The sequence below is a fragment of the Coregonus lavaretus genome, assembly GCF_964263955.1.
Source record: "Coregonus lavaretus genome assembly, chromosome: 4".
Classification (NCBI taxonomy): Eukaryota; Metazoa; Chordata; class Actinopteri; order Salmoniformes; family Salmonidae; genus Coregonus; species Coregonus lavaretus.
In genome coordinates, this window is record NC_139991.1 from 11,480,634 (window position 1) to 11,499,685 (window position 19,052).

The window sequence follows — 19,052 nt, forward strand, 5'->3', positions numbered from 1 at the left end:
AGGTAGAGCTTTCAACAATTACAGTGGTGGAAGTGGTTGTTGGGCCGGTGGTGACTACTTTAGGTGGCTTTGTGGATGTAGATGGAATTGTCTCAGTTGTGGTTTGTTCAATTGTTGTAGTTCCACCTTTTGTAGGTGTAGTTACCTCTGCAGTTGTTGTGGGTGCAATTGTAGTTGGTGTTAAAGTAGTGGGTTTGGAAGTTATGACAACTGGCCCTGTTGTTTCTTCAGCTGTTGTTGTGGGCTGTGATGTTGAGGTAGAGGTTTCAACAATTACAGTGGTGGAAGTGGTTGTTGGGCCGGTGGTGACTACTTTAGGTGGCTTTGTTGATGTGGATGGAATTGTCTCAGTTGTGGTTTCTTCAATTGTGGTTGTTCCACCAGTTGTAGGTGTAGTTACCTCTGCAGTTGTTGTGGGTGCAATTGTAGTTGTTGTTAATGTAGTGGGTTTGGAAGTTATGACAACTGGCCCTGTTGTTTCTTCACCTGTTGTTGTGGGCTGTGATGTTGAGGTAGAGCTTTCAACAATTACAGTGGTGGAAGTGGTTGTTGGGCCGGTGGTGACTACTTTAGGTGGCTTTGTGGATGTAGATGGAATTGTCTCAGTTGTGGTTTGTTCAATTGTTGTAGTTCCACCTTTTGTAGGTGTAGTTACCTCTGCAGTTGTTGTGGGTGCAATTGTAGTTGTTGTTAATGTAGTGGGTTTGGAAGTTATGACAACTGGCCCTGTTGTTTCTTCAGCTGTTGTTGTGGGCTGTGATGTTGAGGTAGAGCTTTCAACAATTAAAGTGGTGGAAGTGGTTGTTGGGCCGGTGGTGACTACTTTAGGTGGCTTTGTTGATGTAGATGGAATTGTCTCAGTTGTGGTTTCTTCAATTGTGGTTGTTCCACCAGTGGTAGGTGTAGTTACCTCAGCAGTTGTTGTGGGTGCAATTGTAGTTGTTGTTAAAGTAGTGGGTTTGGAAGTTATGACAACTGGCCCTGTTGTTTTTTCACCTGTTGTTGTGGGCTGTGATGTTGAGGTAGAGGTTTCAACAATTACAGTGGTGGAATTGGTTGTTGGGCCGGTGGTGACTACTTTAGGTGGCTTTGTTGATGTAGATGGAATTGTCTCAGTTGTGGTTCCTTCAATGGTGGTTGTTCCACCAGTGGTAGGTGTAGTTACCTCTGCAGTGGTTGTGGGTGCAATTGTAGTTGTTGTTAAAGTAGTGGGTTTGGAAGTTAGGACAACTGGCCCTGTTGTTTCTTCAGCTGTTGTTGTGGGCTGTGATGTTGAGGTAGAGGTTTCAACAATTACAGTGGTGGAGGTGGTTGTTGGGCCGGTGGTGACTACTTTAGGTGGCTTTGTTGATGTAGATGGAATTGTCTCAGTTGTGGTTTGTTCAATTGTTGTAGTTCCACCTGTTGTAGGTGTAGTTACCTCTGCAGTTGTTGTGGGTGCAATTGTAGTTGTTGTTAATGTAGTGGGTTTGGAAGTTATGACAACTGGCCCTGTTGTTTCTTCACCTGTTGTTGTGGGCTGTGATGTTGAGGTAGAGGTTTCAACAATTACAGTGGTGGAAGTGGTTGTTGGGCTGGTGGTGACTACTTTAGGTGGCTTTGTTGATGTAGATGGAATTGTCTCAGTTGTGGTTTGTTCAATTGTTGTAGTTCCACCTGTTGTAGGTGTAGTTACCTCTGCAGTTGTTGTGGGTGCAATTGTAGTTGTTGTTAAAGTAGTGGGTTTGGAAGTTATGACAACTGGCCCTGTTGTTTCTTCAGCTGTTGTTGTGGGCTGTGATGTTGAGGTAGAGGTTTCAACAATTAAAGTGGTGGAAGTAGTTGTTGGGCTGGTGGTGACTTCTTTAGGTGGCTTTGTTGATGTAGATGGAATTGTCTCAGTTGTGGTTCCTTCAATGGTGGTTGTTCCACCAGTGGTAGGTGTAGTTACCTCTGCAGTTGTTGTGGGTGCAATTGTAGTTGTTGTTAAAGTAGTGGGTTTGGAAGTTATGACAACTGGCCCTGTTGTTTCTTCAGCTGTTGTTGTGGGCTGTGATGTTGAGGTAGAGGTTTCAACAATTACAGTGGTGGAAGTGGTTGTTGGGCCGGTGGTGACTACTTTAGGTGGCTTTGTTGATGTGGATGGAATTGTCTCAGTTGTGGTTTCTTCAATTGTGGTTGTTCCACCAGTTGTAGGTGTAGTTACCTCTGCAGTTGTTGTGGGTGCAATTGTAGTTGTTGTTAATGTAGTGGGTTTGGAAGTTATGACAACTGGCCCTGTTGTTTCTTCACCTGTTGTTGTGGGCTGTGATGTTGAGGTAGAGCTTTCAACAATTACAGTGGTGGAAGTGGTTGTTGGGCCGGTGGTGACTACTTTAGGTGGCTTTGTTGATGTAGATGGAATTGTCTCAGTTGTGGTTTCTTCAATTGTGGTTGTTCCACCAGTGGTAGGTGTAGTTACCTCAGCAGTTGTTGTGGGTGCAATTGTAGTTGTTGTTAAAGTAGTGGGTTTGGAAGTTATGACAACTGGCCCTGTTGTTTCTTCACCTGTTGTTGTGGGCCTTGATGTTGAGGTAGAGGTTTCAACAATTACAGTGCTGGAAGTGGTTGTTGGGCCGGTGGTGACTACTTTAGGTGGCTTTGTTGATGTAGATGGAATTGTCTCAGTTGTGGTTCCTTCAATGGTGGTTGTTCCACCAGTGGTAGGTGTAGTTACCTCTGCAGTGGTTGTGGGTGCAATTGTAGTTGTTGTTAAAGTAGTGGGTTTGGAAGTTATGACAACTGGCCCTGTTGTTTCTTCAGCTGTTGTTGTGGGCTGTGATGTTGAGGTAAAGGTTTCAACAATTACAGTGGTGTAGGTGGTTGTTGGGCCGGTGGTGACTACTTTAGGTGGCTTTGTTGATGTAGATGACATTGTCTCAGTTGTGGTTTCTTCAATTGTTGTAGTTCCACCTGTTGTAGGTGTAGTTACCTCTGCAGTTGTTGTGGGTGCAATTGTAGTTGTTGTTAATGTAGTGGGATTGGAAGTTATGACAACTGGCCCTGTTGTTTCTTCAGCTGTTGTTGTGGGCTGTGATGTTGAGGTAGAGGTTTCAACAATTAAAGTGGTGGAAGTAGTTGTTGGGCTGGTGGTGACTTCTTTAGGTGGCTTTGTTGATGTAGATGGAATTGTCTCAGTTGTGGTTCCTTCAATGGTGGTTGTTCCACCAGTGGTAGGTGTAGTTACCTCTGCAGTTGTTGTGGGTGCAATTGTAGTTGTTGTTAAAGTAGTGGGTTTGGAAGTTATGACAACTGGCCCTGTTGTTTCTTCAGCTGTTGTTGTGGGCTGTGATGTTGAGGTAGAGGTTTCAACAATTACAGTGGTGGAAGTGGTTGTTGGGCCGGTGGTGACTACTTTAGGTGGCTTTGTTGATGTGGATGGAATTGTCTCAGTTGTGGTTTCTTCAATTGTGGTTGTTCCACCAGTTGTAGGTGTAGTTACCTCTGCAGTTGTTGTGGGTGCAATTGTAGTTGTTGTTAATGTAGTGGGTTTGGAAGTTATGACAACTGGCCCTTTTGTTTCTTCACCTGTGGTTGTGGGCTGTGATGTTGAGGTAGAGCTTTCAACAATTACAGTGGTGGAAGTGGTTGTTGGGCCGGTGGTGACTACTTTAGGTGGCTTTGTTGATGTAGATGGAATTGTCTCAGTTGTGGTTTCTTCAATTGTGGTTGTTCCACCAGTGGTAGGTGTAGTTACCTCAGCAGTTGTTGTGGGTGCAATTGTAGTTGTTGTTAAAGTAGTGGGTTTGGAAGTTATGACAACTGGCCCTGTTGTTTCTTCACCTGTTGTTGTGGGCCTTGATGTTGAGGTAGAGGTTTCAACAATTACAGTGCTGGAAGTGGTTGTTGGGCCGGTGGTGACTACTTTAGGAGGCTTTGTTGATGTAGATGGAATTGTCTCAGTTGTGGTTCCTTCAATGGTGGTTGTTCCACCAGTGGTAGGTGTAGTTACCTCTGCAGTGGTTGTGGGTGCAATTGTAGTTGTTGTTAAAGTAGTGGGTTTGGAAGTTATGACAACTGGCCCTGTTGTTTCTTCAGCTGTTGTTGTGGGCTGTGATGTTGAGGTAAAGGTTTCAACAATTACAGTGGTGGAGGTGGTTGTTGGGCCGGTGGTGACTACTTTAGGTGGCTTTGTTGATGTAGATGACATTGTCTCAGTTGTGGTTTCTTCAATTGTTGTAGTTCCACCTGTTGTAGGTGTAGTTACCTCTGCAGTTGTTGTGGGTGCAATTGTAGTTGTTGTTAATGTAGTGGGATTGGAAGTTATGACAACTGGCCCTGTTGTTTCTTCAGCTGTTGTTGTGGGCTGTGATGTTGAGGTAGAGGTTTCAACAATTACAGTGGTGGAAGTGGTTGTTGGGCCGGTGGTGACTACTTTAGGTGGCTTTGTTGATGTGGATGGAATTGTCTCAGTTGTGGTTTCTTCAATTGTGGTTGTTCCACCAGTTGTAGGTGTAGTTACCTCTGCAGTTGTTGTGGGTGCAATTGTAGTTGTTGTTAATGTAGTGGGTTTGGAAGTTATGACAACTGGCCCTGTTGTTTCTTCACCTGTTGTTGTGGGCTGTGATGTTGAGGTAGAGCTTTCAACAATTACAGTGGTGGAAGTGGTTGTTGGGCCGGTGGTGACTACTTTAGGTGGCTTTGTTGATGTAGATGGAATTGTCTCAGTTGTGGTTTCTTCAATTGTGGTTGTTCCACCAGTGGTAGGTGTAGTTACCTCAGCAGTTGTTGTGGGTGCAATTGTAGTTGTTGTTAAAGTAGTGGGTTTGGAAGTTATGACAACTGGCCCTGTTGTTTCTTCACCTGTTGTTGTGGGCTGTGATGTTGAGGTAGAGGTTTCAACAATTACAGTGGTGGAAGTGGTTGTTGGGCCGGTGGTGACTACTTTAGGTGGCTTTGTTGATGTAGATGGAATTGTCTCAGTTGTGGTTCCTTCAATGGTGGTTTTTCCACCAGTGGTAGGTGTAGTTTCCTCTGCAGTTGTTGTGGGTGCAATTGTAGTTGTTGTTAAAGTAGTGGGTTTGGAAGTTATGACAACTGGCCCTGTTGTTTCTTCAGCTGTTGTTGTGGGCTGTGATGTTGAGGTAGAGGTTTCAACAATTACAGTGGTGGAAGTGGTTGTTGGGCCGGTGGTGACTACTTTAGGTGGCTTTGTTGATGTAGATGGAAATGTCTCAGTTGTGGTTTCTTCAATTGTTGTAGTTCCACCTGTTGTAGGTGTAGTTGCCTCTGCAGTTGTTGTGGGTGCAATTGTAGTTGTTGTTAATGTAGTGGGTTTGGAAGTTATGACAACTGGCCTTGTTGTTTCTTCACCTTTTGTTGTGGGCTGTGATTTTGAGGTAGATGTTTCAACAATTACAGTGGTGGAAGTGGTTGTTGGGCCGGTGGTGACTACTTTAGGTGGCTTTGTTGATGTAGATGGAATTGTCTCAGTTGTGGTTTGTTCAATTGTTGTAGTTCCACCTGTTGTAGGTGTAGTTACCTCTGCAGTTGTTGTGGGTGCAATTGTAGTTGTTGTTAAAGTAGTGGGTTTGGAAGTTATGACAACTGGTCCTGTTGTTTCTTCACCTGTTGTTGTGGGCTGTGATGTTGAGGTAGAGGTTTCAAATATTACAGTGGTGGAAGTGGTTGTTGGGCCGGTGGTGACTACTTTAGGTGGCTTTGTGGATGTAGATGGAATTGTCTCAGTTGTGGTTTCTTCAATTGTGGTTGTTCCACCAGTGGTAGGTGTAGTTACCTCTGCAGTTGTTGTGGGTGCAATTGTAGTTGTTGTTAAAGTAGTGGGTTTGGAAGTTATGACAACTGGCCCTGTTGTTTCTTCACCTGTTGTTGTGGGCTGTGATGTTGAGGTAGAGGTTTCAACAATTACAGTGGTGGAAGTGGTTGTTGGGCCGGTGGTGACTACTTTTGGTGGCATTGTGGATGTTGATGGAATTGTCTCAGTTGTAGTTTCTTCAATTGTGGTTGTTCCACCAGTGGTAGGTGTAGTTACCTCTGCAGTTGTTATGGGTGCAATTGTAGTTGTTGTTAAAGTAGAGGGTTTGGAAGTTATGACAACTGGCCCTGTTGTTTCTTCACGTGTTGTTGTGGGCTGTGATGTTGAGGTAGAGGTTTCAACAATTACAGTGGTGGAAGTGGTTGTTGGGCCGGTGGTGACTACTTTAGGTGGCTTTGTTGATGTAGATGGAATTGTCTCAGTTGTGGTTTCTTCAATTGTTGTAGTTCCACCTGTTGTAGGTGTAGTTACCTCTGCAGTTGTTGTGGGTGCAATTGTAGTTGTTGTTAATGTAGTGGGTTTGGAAGTTATGACAACTGGCCCTGTTGTTTCTTCACCTGTTGTTGTGGGCTGTGATGTTGAGGTAGAGGTTTCAACAATTACAGTGGTGGAAGTGGTTGTTGGGCCGGTGGTGACTACTTTAGGTGGCTTTGTTGATGTAGATGGAATTGTCTCAGTTGTGGTTTGTTCAATTGTTGTAGTTCCACCTGTTGTAGGTGTAGTTACCTCTGCAGTTGTTATGGGTGCAATTGTAGTTGTTGTTAAAGTAGTGGGTTTGGAAGTTATGACAACTGGTCCTGTTGTTTCTTCACCTGTTGTTGTGGGCTGTGATGTTGAGGTAGAGGTTTCAAATATTACAGTGGTGGAAGTGGTTGTTGGGCCGGTGGTGACTACTTTAGGTGGCTTTGTGGATGTAGATGGAATTGTCTCAGTTGTGGTTTCTTCAATTGTGGTTGTTCCACCAGTGGTAGGTGTAGTTACCTCTGCAGTTGTTGTGGGTGCAATTGTAGTTGTTGTTAAAGTAGTGGGTTTGGAAGTTATGACAACTGGCCCTGTTGTTTCTTCACCTGTTGTTGTGGGCTGTGATGTTGAGGTAGAGGTTTCAACAATTACAGTGGTGGAAGTGGTTGTTGGGCCGGTGGTGACTACTTTTGGTGGCATTGTGGATGTTGATGGAATTGTCTCAGTTGTAGTTTCTTCAATTGTGGTTGTTCCACCAGTGGTAGGTGTAGTTACCTCTGCAGTTGTTATGGGTGCAATTGTAGTTGTTGTTAAAGTAGAGGGTTTGGAAGTTATGACAACTGGCCCTGTTGTTTCTTCACGTGTTGTTGTGGGCTGTGATGTTGAGGTAGAGGTTTCAACAATTAAAGTGGTGGAAGTGGTTGTTGGGCCGGTGGTGACTACTTTAGGTGGCTTTGTTGATGTAGATGGAATTGTCTCAGTTGTGGTTTGTTCAATTGTTGTAGTTCCACCTGTTGTAGGTGTAGTTACCTCTGCAGTTGTTGTGGGTGCAATTGTAGTTGTTGTTAAAGTAGTGGGTTTGGAAGTTATGACAACTGGTCCTGTTGTTTCTTCACCTGTTGTTGTGGGCTGTGATGTTGAGGTAGAGGTTTCAAATATTACAGTGGTGGAAGTGGTTGTTGGGCCGGTGGTGACTACTTTAGGTGGCTTTGTGGATGTAGATGGAATTGTCTCAGTTGTGGTTTCTTCAATTGTGGTTGTTCCACCAGTGGTAGGTGTAGTTACCTCTGCAGTTGTTGTGGGTGCAATTGTAGTTGTTGTTAAAGTAGTGGGTTTGGAAGTTATGACAACTGGCCCTGTTGTTTCTTCACCTGTTGTTGTGGGCTGTGATGTTGAGGTAGAGGTTTCAACAATTACAGTGGTGGAAGTGGTTGTTGGGCCGGTGGTGACTACTTTTGGTGGCATTGTGGATGTTGATGGAATTGTCTCAGTTGTAGTTTCTTCAATTGTGGTTGTTCCACCAGTGGTAGGTGTAGTTACCTCTGCAGTTGTTATGGGTGCAATTGTAGTTGTTGTTAAAGTAGAGGGTTTGGAAGTTATGACAACTGGCCCTGTTGTTTCTTCACGTGTTGTTTTGGGCTGTGATGTTGAGGTAGAGGTTTCAACAATTACAGTGGTGGAAGTGGTTGTTGGGCCGGTGGTGACTACTTTAGGTGGCTTTGTTGATGTAGATGGAATTGTCTCAGTTGTGGTTTCTTCAATTGTTGTAGTTCCACCTGTTGTAGGTGTAGTTACCTCTGCAGTTGTTGTGGGTGCAATTGTAGTTGTTGTTAATGTAGTGGGTTTGGAAGTTATGACAACTGGCCCTGTTGTTTCTTCACCTGTTGTTGTGGGCTGTGATGTTGAGGTAGAGGTTTCAACAATTACAGTGGTGGAAGTGGTTGTTGGGCCGGTGGTGACTACTTTAGGTGGCTTTGTGGATGTAGATGGAATTGTCTCAGTTGTGGTTTCTTCAATGGTGGTTGTTCCACCAGTGGTAGGTGTAGTTACCTCTGCAGTTGTTGTGGGTGCAATTGTAGTTGTTGTTAAAGTAGTGGGTTTGGAAGTTATGACAACTGGCCCTGTTGTTTCTTCACCTGTTGTTGTGGGCTGTGATGTTGAGGTTGAGGTTTCAACAATTACAGTGGTGGAAGTGGTTGTTGGGCCGGTGGTGACTACTTTAGGTGGCTTTGTGGATGTAGATGGAATTGTCTCAGTTGTGGTTTCTTCAATTGTGGTTGTTCCACCTGTTGTAGGTGTAGTTACCTCTGCAGTTGTTGTGGGTGCAATTGTAGTTGTTGTTAATGTAGTGGGTTTGGAAGTTATGACAACTGGCCCTGTTGTTTCTTCAGCTGTTGTTGTGGGCTGTGATGTTGAGGTAGAGGTTTCAACAATTACAGTGGTGGAGGTGGTTGTTGGGCCGGTGGTGACAACTTTAGGTGGCTTTGTTGATGTAGATGACATTGTCTCAGTTGTGGTTTCTTCAATTGTTGTAGTTCCACTTGTTGTAGGTGTAGTTACCTCTGCAGTTGTTGTGGGTGCAATTGTAGTTGTTGTTAATGTAGTGGGTTTGGAAGTTATGACAACTGGCCCTGTTGTTTCTTCACCTGTTGTTGTGGGCTGTGATGTTGAGGTAGAGGTTTCAACAATTACAGTGGTGGAAGTGGTTGTTGGGCCGGTGGTGACTACTTTAGGTGGCTTTGTTGATGTAGATGGAAATGTGTCAGTTGTGGTTTCTTCAATTGTTGTAGTTCCACCTGTTGTAGGTGTAGTTACCTCTGCAGTTGTTGTGGGTGCAATTGTAGTTGTTGTTAATGTAGTGGGTTTGGAAGTTATGACAACTGGCCCTGTTGTTTCTTCACCTGTTGTTGTGGGCTGTGATGTTGAGGTAGAGGTTTCAACAATTACAGTGGTGGAAGTGGTTGTTGGGCCGGTGGTGACTACTTTAGGTGGCTTTGTTGATGTAGATGGAATTGTCTCAGTTGTGGTTTGTTCAATTGTTGTAGTTCCACCTGTTGTAGGTGTAGTTACCTCTGCAGTTGTTGTGGGTGCAATTGTAGTTGTTGTTAAAGTAGTGGGTTTGGAAGTTATGACAACTGGTCCTGTTGTTTCTTCACCTGTTGTTGTGGGCTGTGATGTTGAGGTAGAGGTTTCAAATATTACAGTGGTGGAAGTGGTTGTTGGGCCGGTGGTGACAACTTTAGGTGGCTTTGTGGATGTAGATGGAATTGTCTCAGTTGTGGTTTCTTCAATTGTGGTTGTTCCACCAGTGGTAGGTGTAGTTACCTCTGCAGTTGTTGTGGGTGCAATTGTAGTTGTTGTTAAAGTAGTGGGTTTGGAAGTTATGACAACTGGCCCTGTTGTTTCTTCACCTGTTGTTGTGGGCTGTGATGTTGAGGTAGAGGTTTCAAAAATTACAGTGGTGGAAGTGGTTGTTGGGCCGGTGGTGACTACTTTAGGTGACTTTGTTGATGTAGATGGAATTGTCTCAGTTGTGGTTTCTTCAATGGTGGTTGTTCCACCAGTGGTAGGTGTAGTTACCTCTGCAGTTGTTGTGGGTGCAATTGTAGTTGTTGTTAAAGTAGTGGGTTTGGAAGTTATGACAACTGGCCCTGTTGTTTCTTCACCTGTTGTTGTGGGCTGTGATGTTGAGGTTGAGGTTTCAACAATTACAGTGGTGGAACTGGTTGTTGGGCCGGTGGTGACTACTTTAGGTTGCTTTGTGGATGTAGATGGAATTGTCTCAGTTGTGGTTTCTTCAATTGTGGTTGTTCCACCTGTTGTAGGTGTAGTTACCTCTGCAGTTGTTGTGGGTGCAATTGTAGTTGTTGTTAAAGTAGAGGGTTTGGAAGTTATGACAACTGGCCCTGTTGTTTCTTCACGTGTTGTTGTGGGCTGTGATGTTGAGGTAGAGGTTTCAACAATTACAGTGGTGGATGTGGTTGTTGGGCCGGTGGTGACTACTTTAGGTGACTTTGTTGATGTAGATGGAATTGTCTCAGTTGTGGTTTCTTCAATGGTGGTTGTTCCACCAGTGGTAGGTGTAGTTACCTCTGCAGTTGTTGTGGGTGCAATTGTAGTTGTTGTTAAAGTAGTGGGTTTGGAAGTTATGACAACTGGCCCTGTTGTTTCTTCACCTGTTGTTGTGGGCTGTGATGTTGAGGTTGAGGTTTCAACAATTACAGTGGTGGAACTGGTTGTTGGGCCGGTGGTGACTACTTTAGGTGGCTTTGTGGATGTAGATGGAATTGTCTCAGTTGTGGTTTCTTCAATTGTGGTTGTTCCACCTGTTGTAGGTGTAGTTACCTCTGCAGTTGTTGTGGGTGCAATTGTAGTTGTTGTTAAAGTAGTGGGTTTGGAAGTTATGACAACTGGCCCTGTTGTTTCTTCACCTGTTGTTGTGGGCTGTGATGTTGATATTGAGGTTTCAACAATTACAGTGGTGGAACTGGTTGTTGGGCCGGTGGTGACTACTTTAGGTGGCTTTGTTGATGTAAATGGAATTGTCTCAGTTGTGGTTTCTTCAAATGTGGTTGTTCCACCAGTGGTAGGTGTAGTTACCTCAGCAGTTGTTGTGGGTGCAATTGTAGTTGTTGTTAAAGTAGTGGGTTTGGAAGTTATGACAACTGGCCCTGTTGTTTCTTCACCTGTTGTTGTGGGCTGTGATGTTGAGGAAGAGGTTTCAACAATTACAGTTGTGGAAGTGGTTGTTGGGCCGGTGGTGACTACTTTAGGTGGCTTTGTGGATGTAGATGGAATTGTCTCAGTTGTGGTTTCTTCAATTGTGGTTGTTCCACCAGTGGTAGGTGTAGTTACCTCTGCAGTTGTTGTGGGTGCAATTGTAGTTGTTGTTAAAGTAGTGGGTTTGGAAGTTATGACAACTGGCCCTGTTGTTTCTTCACCTGTTGTTGTGGGCTGTGATGTTGAGGTAGAAGTTTCAACAATTACAGTGCTGGAAGTGGTTGTTGGGCCGGTGGTGACTACTTTAGGTGGCTTTGTGGATGTAGATGGAATTGTCTCAGTTGTGGTTTCTTCAATTGTGGTTGTTCCACCAGTGGTAGGTGTAGTTACCTCTGCAGTTGTTGTGGGTGCAATTGTAGTTGTTGTTAAAGTAGTGGGTTTGGAAGTTATGACAACTGGCCCTGTTGTTTCTTCAGCTGTTGTTGTGGGCTGTGATGTTGAGGAAGAGGTTTCAACAATTAAAGTGGTGGAAGTGGTTGTTGGGCCGGTGGTGACTACTCTAGGTGGCTTTGTTGATGTAGATGGAATTGTCTCAGTTGTGGTTTCTTCAAATGTGGTTGTTCCACCAGTGGTAGGTGTAGTTACCTCAGCAGTTGTTGTGGGTGCAATTGTAGTTGTTGTTAAAGTAGTGGGTTTGGAAGTTATGACAACTGGCCCTGTTGTTTCTTCACCTGTTGTTGTGGGCTGTGATGTTGAGGTAGAGGTTTCAACAATTACAGTGCTGGAAGTGGTTGTTGGGCCGGTGGTGACTACTTTAGGTGGCTTTGTGGATGTAGATGGAATTGTCTCAGTTGTGGTTTCTTCAATTGTGGTTGTTCCACCAGTGGTAGGTGTAGTTACCTCTGCAGTTGTTGTGGGTGCAATTGTAGTTGTTGTTAAAGTAGTGGGTTTGGAAGTTATGACAACTGGCCCTGTTGTTTCTTCACCTGTTGTTGTGGGCTGTGATGTTGAGGTAGAGGTTTCAACAATTACAGTGTTGGAACTGGTTGTTGGGCCGGTGGTGACTACTTTAGGTGGCTTTGTGGATGTAGATGGAATTGTCTCAGTTGTGGTTTCTTCAATTGTGGTTGTTCCACCAGTGGTAGGTGTAGTTACCTCTGCAGTTGTTGTGGGTGCAATTGTAGTTGTTGTTAAAGTAGTGGGTTTGGAAGTCATGACAACTGGCCCTGTTGTTTCTTCACCTGTTGTTGTGGGCTGTGATGTTGAGGTAGAGGTTTCAACAATTACAGTGGTGGAAGTGGTTGTTGGGCCGGTGGTGACTACTTTAGGTGGCTTTGTTGATGTAGATGGAATTGTCTCAGTTGTGGTTTGTTCAATTGTTGTAGTTCCACCTGTTGTAGGTGTAGTTACCTCTGCAGTTGTTGTGGGTGCAATGGTAGTTGTTGTTAATGTAGTGGGTTTGGAAGTTATGACAACTGGCCCTGTTGTTTCTTCACCTGTTGTTGTGGGCTGTGATGTTGAGGTAGAGGTTTCAACAATTACAGTGGTGGAAGTGGTTGTTGGGCCGGTGGTGACTACTTTAGGTGGCTTTGTAGATGTAATGGTCTCAGTTGTGGTTTCTTCCTTTGTTGAAATTTCAGCTGTGGTCAATGTAGCTACTTGTCCACTTGTTGAGGGTACCATAGTTGTTGTAGTTACAGTTGTCGGTTTCGGAATTGTGACTGTACTTGCTCCTGATGTCGTAGTTGTAGGATTTAATGATGTAGTTGTGGTGCCAATATTGATTTCAGGTGTGGTCTCCATTGTTGTGGATGACCAAGTTGAAGTAGATGTAGGTTCTGTTTTTGAAAAATATATATCTTTAGTTAACTAGGCCAGAAAAATAACATGTTCATTTACCAAATAGCTCGTATTTACAATACTACATTTTAACATATCGTTAATATGAATTAAACGTATCATTAACACCTACAGGTCTTCACGGGTCCACCCAAACCCAAAAACTCGAGACCCACCCGTGACCCGAGCGGGTCTTGGTCCAAAGGGCTAACTTTTTCCCGGGTTCGGGTTGATTGCTCTTTGATTGTCATCAGCCCTTGGGTCTATGTAAGTACAGCTGATGAACCCGAGTGGACCCGAAATGACCCAATCAAAGCTCTGCATAGCCTATAGCATATTTCATTTATGCAAATAAGGTTAATATGCTGACTTATAGAAGGCAAAATATTAAGTCCTATATGTTAACCAGTGAAGAAACTTGGCTGATAAACATTATTTTTCTGACACTCGGGTCCTATCGGGTGTGGTCTAGACCCGGACCCTATAGGGTATGGTTCTAGGTTTGGTTGTCGTCGGGTTTGGGTATAATTGTTCTTGTGTCCGTTCGTGTCCGAGTCTGATTGTCTTCGGGTTCGTTCGGGTCCAGGTCCAACTTTTACATACAAATTGCTATTAATTGCTATCAAGATTGCCATTTATCAGTATGGTACTTAGCAAAATTTTTGTTGCACTTTAATCATTTTAGAGTTTCTCTGCTTACCAGGTGTTGAGAAGTGGAAGACAGTTGTGGGCTTTAGTGTTGTTGTAGAGGCCTGTGTTGTAGTTGCATGGACAGTTGTTGTGGTCAGAGGGGATGTTGTGGTTGGTACTGGAGTTGTGATCACTTCACAAGGGTAAATGTTCCTGGTAATGGTTCCATTCGCGGCACAAACAGCAACTATGCAGTTACTAATCCCATCTGTTGTATTGTAGATGGTTTCTCCATATTGGTGTTGTTTACCATTATGCAAGCATGTACAATCTACAGGGAGAAAAATATTTTACAATTAGATTCAATCAATGTTGCTTTGGTCATTGCTAAATATTTTACTTTAATTTGGGGATGTCATCCTTACCATTTACATTATAACTACAGCTCACTCCAGTCATTGTGCAGGTGCTTTAAAAGAAGAAAAATAATTAAAATAATTTAAACATTTAAATTATTCACAGATTCAAATTATATAGATATAAATATTTTGTTCAAAATATTAGTAAAGAGCTAAGACTAGTCAGGACTTGGTAATAAAGTATGTTGTGAAATCCATGGGGAGCAGGGCAAGTTTTCAGATTGTCATACAGCCATTATTGGCATCACTATGGAAAAACTAGCATGACCCTTCCAGTCTTTGCCAATCCCCTACCCTCTTCCCCAGAATTAATATAACACGGAATACATAGTACTTTCACAGTTGGAACATTCAGAATATGCTCTGAAATAGCACAGGTACTGTGAATTGAATGATTTAAACATACCATGTTTCACAGTTTTGTGCCGGAACATTCTGTCCATTGGTGTACTGGTTTCCTTCATAGTCATAGCAGCCACATTGTTCCCTCTCCACACACTTCATTGTCTCCTCATTGAAGTAAGGTTGTGCCGCAGGACAGTTAGGATAGCAGCCTGTAATAAGCACAATAGCCAAGAGGTTACAAAAGGTCAAGTCTTGTTAAGGATAACAGGAGTCACTGGAAATGTGTCCTGAGGCTGCTCAGACATGTTGTTTTATAACCATTGTCGGGGTCAGATCCAATTTAAATTGTTATTCAGAAATCATACCCAAAATGAGACAAAATATGAGTCATATCCCTACCTTCCAATGCTGGAATTAAACTAGAACAGTTTCCGGAAGGATTCCTGCAGGTCTTCATACACTGAGCTCCACATGCCTTGTAGTGCCACTCACATTCTCCAGGGGGGTTGTAGTAATCACAGAACAGTGCTGTATGTGGTGGACAAAATACGGTGGACCAAAACATTTTCATTATTTGAACTAGAATAATGATACCTTTCCATGATCAACTGTCCTATATGATAATGTGTCAACCTGGTCCAGTACTGAATTGACAAGAACCTTAATGTAGTTGAACCAGAACCCCAAAAAATTCAGTTCAACCTTCTTGATTTTACTCATTTCAGACTTCACTCTTGACTGTGAAGAAACTTACGGCAAATTCGGGGGCTTCTCCAGGCTACGCATGCTCCAGCTTCATTGCAGGCCTTTGCATAAGCTGCCACTGCGGTACAGAAGCACTCACAGTCTCCACCACTGTCACAAGCACATGAGTCTCTCACACAAGCATCGTAGTAAGGAGAGGGATCCACCTTAAAAGCACAGCAATGTGTTGTAAGATATACAGTAGTTCATGGTACATGGTGAAGTACATTTACAAAAGACAAATCCACATATCTTACTAGTAATATATCCTAATTAAATATATCCATACCTGGTTCTGGCAGGCTGCGAAGACATCACTGTTAATGATGCTGCACTGTTTCTGGGCCCAAGACGCTCTGTACGGGTTGGAGGTACATGGATGCACTACAGCGGATACACTTGGGCAGCTTGATGAAACTTTCCAGCTGTTTCCAAATTCCACCGGATCAACAACAGTCGCCTGGGCTCTAGTTGTGAAGTCATTGTTTGCGTTGCCATCATAGTTTCCACACAGACCACACACTTGCCCCTGAAGAAAAGAGATCATGAATTTAAATGATTGACTTGGCAGGGTTCTACAAAAGTCTTGGTAATATCAGTTTTGACTGAATACTGAATTCAGTTCTTCATCAGAGTATCTTAATATACCTGGTATTGTGGGCTAAGCTTGATAGACAGACTGGTCTTCTTGTCCCACATGAGGATTAGACCACTTTTGACTTCAATGACCAGATAATTCCCTAGAAGACTGATCTGTTTAGGAAACTGCTCTTCTGGAGTACTCCTGACAACTTGAGCGGTCCCATCTGCCAATATGAGCTCACTGGTCTGAAATAGAGAAATATGTTTTCATACATAACTTGGTCTGAAATCGGATCTCAACTTGATGTTTGGTTGATCATTTGTTGATTGTGCTTTACACGAGTGATGGAATGTACAGTATTGTGTGAAGTCAAGTTGCTCATTACCCCCAGGAAGAGCTTGATGGTCTTGGAGCAGGTGGTGCCTTTAGTTCCACAAGGAACGTTCTCAGTGAGGACTCTGAAGCTGCCACTGCCATTAGTATTGCCACAGTAGTCCTGTGCGAAAGGAAAATATTCTTAATATGGTTCAAATTCACACTTTTCAATGCTGATAAAATTCTACCAAATAAAGAGACACAAACCTGAATGAGAGTGTATTCACAGTTTCCATTAAAGTTGAACCTTTTCTCATCAAAGGTGATATAGTGACCCTCTCCGTAGATTCCACAAACTCCATCACAAAGATGTGTGGTACACTGCCATTGTCTGTCCTTGCAAGCACTGTGAACAACACACACATAATGTCACAAAAATTGCCGGTCAGTTTTTTCATTATTTGTAAGTCTATGTTCTTTATGTTTTCTCCCCCCTGAGATGTAAGACACAAAACAGGCATACCATGTATTGCAGTCAACCTTAACGGTCTCTCCAGCTTGGTAAGTAGCTCCATTGTGAGAACAAGGACAAAGTTCCTCCTTGATGCAGTCTCCGTTCCCATCAGACACCAGTCCGGTGGGGCACATACAACCTGATGTGCACTCTGTGCTGATCTAATGTGATTTAACAAAATACACACATAAGTCATGGCAAATTAAAGGAATATGGACTATGTTTTTGTGCACGGGGGGAGGGGTAGGAGGGGTGGGGGGGTATTTGACATAATTGAGATTCTCAAAAGTTTTTGTTCAGTCAACACAAAACTCGGTATAATAGTGACAGTGTGTGACAATCCCCTTTAGAGTTAATGAGGGACTCACACAGGTCATGTCCAGAGTTTTGCAGCTCTTCTGACACTCTGACCCTGAAGCTCCTGGAGGTGCAGTTGAGCAGTTGAAGAAAACCATAGGCTGTGTGCATACTGGGGATATATGGAATAACAATACAAGTTTTAAAAAACTATTTTCAATTCTCAAACAAGCAGAATATAATTGTAATATATCCAGAAATATCCACATTCATCATCATTAATCACATTGTCTTACATGCATTGCTTGAATCCTCTTGGTTCATTTCAAATGTACCTGTTTTGTGAAGGATGCATGTAAAGTGTTAAATCATATTATGTTTTTAAAGTGTATAACTGCCTTGATTTTGCTGGACCCCAGGAAAAGTAATGGGGATCCATAATAAATACAAATACAAATATCGACACATTTATTTTAGAAATAGCTACTAAATTGGAAGCAAAGAACATCAAACTTACTAAATAGTCTTGCTCCCCCAGTGCAACTCAGTGTCCCTTGCCTACAAGTGCTGTAGAGTAGTTACAGTATTAATAGTTATAGTTAGTTAGATAATCAAATTAACAGCAAATATCATTACGACACAGTTTTGAATATATCCATCAAGTTTCACTAGTACTTCTATTTATTTTGGTCTCCTAGCTTTATATGTATGAGGGAGGTGTTTACCAGGTGGCACCGTCTCTGCTGATAGCCTCTCCTGCAGGGACCACTGAGCCCTTGTCATAGCAGGGACAGTTGGTGGGGGCAACACACTGGCCAGCCTCGTCCATGTAGGTGCCCTCTGCACAGCCACAGCCGTCCACCGGAACAAACTCCACCTGGCAAGATCGGTCTGTCATACTCAGGGAGCGGCAGGTGCGTCCACAGCTGGTCATGTTGTAGGCATAAACTGTTTGACTGGGGCAGGTGGCGAATTTATCTGAGAAAAGTCATTAGATATGAGTAGTATTAGCGATACTATTTTTTGTTTGCTTATATCTTTGTATTTGTGGAGTTATTTCTTCCGGCTATTTGTATTTAGTATCTCAACCCTACGGTTGTTGTGTCAATAAAATCATTATATTCTAATCGATTTGCAGCACTTATTATAATAACACATTGCAAGAGGTCTCCATGGTGCCATGCTGTCTACTTACTGCAGATAGTGTCTCTCCAGCCGCTGAGCTGGATGCCCTCGGCAGCACAAGCGTGGACATAAGAGGACACGGCAGCACACATGCAGTCCTCACTCTTCTCACAGTTACAGCTGTCATACATGCAGTTCTGTTGGAAAAAGAGTCAAAGTGTGTCAGGACTATAACCTCATCACATAAGACTTTAATAGTTTTACTTTGTGATTGTATCCTTCTTAACTAACTTACGGTTTTGTAGGCATCAGGTCTTATTTCAGAATGGCAAGGGGAGAACACTCCTTTAGGATCTGATAACATGGAACACCAGTGCTGGGCATATTTCTCTGTGAAAAAGACAATCATAATTTGTTCAACATCAGCATATTCTTTCTTATATAACTTTGTTATAATCATTCAACAAGTGATTCATCTGTAGGTTTAATAAATATGTACCATTTTCAATGCTCAAACTGCAGGGGTTTTCAAAGCTACTCTTGACATCAGGGCAGCTGGCCATGGTCTTCCACGTGTTGGCAAAAGCTACAGCTGTGCCCTCCACCAATCCACTGATGACTCTGAACTCATCTGCCTGAACATCATTGTAGTTTCCGCAAAGGCCTGTGGATAAATAATTGAAGCCATATGATGTTATTTGATTTTTATGAATAGAGACACCGAAGAAAAAGGTATGAAACTGGTGGATGAATCTGAAGCATACCACAGGTTGTTCCTTTGTAGGATGAGATGGCAGTTATGTAGATCTGCATAACTGGTGAAAGCTGGATCTGAAGTTGAACTCCAAGAGTTGTCTGGATAACAATGTAGAATGAGGAGGGCTTGAAGATGGTCACTTCAGCTGCAATACATGAAATAAATAGAGGGACACCATTAAGGCTTCATCTAGTGAATATAAATGATATGGAGTTTATACACTGATCCACACAACAATTTAATTAGGTATTACAATGGATTATCTCACCTGTATAGAGTGGGAGCTGAGAAAGAATCTGATTTACAAAAACACTTCCACTTGACTGGACTCGGATTACCTGTGAATTAGATAAGATAATATATTTGATACAATTCTAATTTGTTCATATATATTTGTTGAACATTCCGCTGAAGACTCAAACATTTCCATACAGATTGCAAACAGCCCGGCAATATTTGCCAAATCAGGGCAATTTTAAATAAGGTTATTGTGTGTTTAGACAAAAAGT